The sequence below is a fragment of the Vicugna pacos genome, chromosome 9, assembly GCF_048564905.1.
Source record: "Vicugna pacos chromosome 9, VicPac4, whole genome shotgun sequence".
In the NCBI taxonomy this organism is placed as follows: Eukaryota; Metazoa; Chordata; class Mammalia; order Artiodactyla; family Camelidae; genus Vicugna; species Vicugna pacos.
In genome coordinates this window covers 3,814,101-3,814,786 of record NC_132995.1, presented here as the reverse complement: position 1 = coordinate 3,814,786, position 686 = coordinate 3,814,101, and the positions used below count along the sequence as shown (strand labels likewise).

At 35.1% G+C, this 686-nt stretch overlaps 1 non-coding gene across 1 annotated transcript; it reads left to right on the top strand.

The window, feature by feature from the left end:
• The first annotated feature begins 230 nt into the window (after nucleotides 1–230).
• TRNAV-AAC (transfer RNA valine (anticodon AAC)) lies at nucleotides 231–303 on the top strand. The gene has a single exon. It is a non-coding gene; the product is annotated as a tRNA-Val (tRNA).
• Nucleotides 304–686: the final 383 nt, after the last annotated feature.

Genomic DNA, 686 nt, shown 5'->3' with positions numbered 1-686 from the left:
GGAAGCCTCCTACACTGTTAGTGAGGACATAAATTGTTGCAGCCACTATGGAAGACAGTATGGAGGATCCTCAAAACACTAAAAAACAAAAAACAAAAAACAAAAAAAACTGTCATATGATCTAGTAATTCTGCTCCTAGTTATATATCCAAAAAACCAAAAACACTAACTTGAAAAGATGCATGCCTCCCAATGTTCATAGCAGCACTATTTACAACAGCCAAGGGTGGGGAGGGTATAGCTCAGTGGTAGAGCACATGCTCAACATGCATGACGTCCTGGGTTCAATCCCCAGTACCTCCATTAAAAACTAAGTAAATAAACAAACCTCATTACCCTCCCCCAAAATAGATAAATAAAAATAAATTATACACAATAGCCAAGACATGGAAGCAACCAAATGTCAATTCACAGAGGAACTGATAAAGAAGAGATATATATAGTGGAATATTACTTAGCCATAAAAAAGAATGCAATGTCATTTGCAGTAACATGGATGAAACTAGAGATAATCATATTAAGTGGAGTAAATCAGACAGAAAGACAAATATCATATGATATCACTTATATGTGAAATCTAAAAAAAAAAGACACAAGTGAACTTATTTACAAACCGTAAGTGGACTCACAGATATAGAAAACAAACTATGACTACCAAAGAGGAAAGGGATGGAGTAGGAGTGATA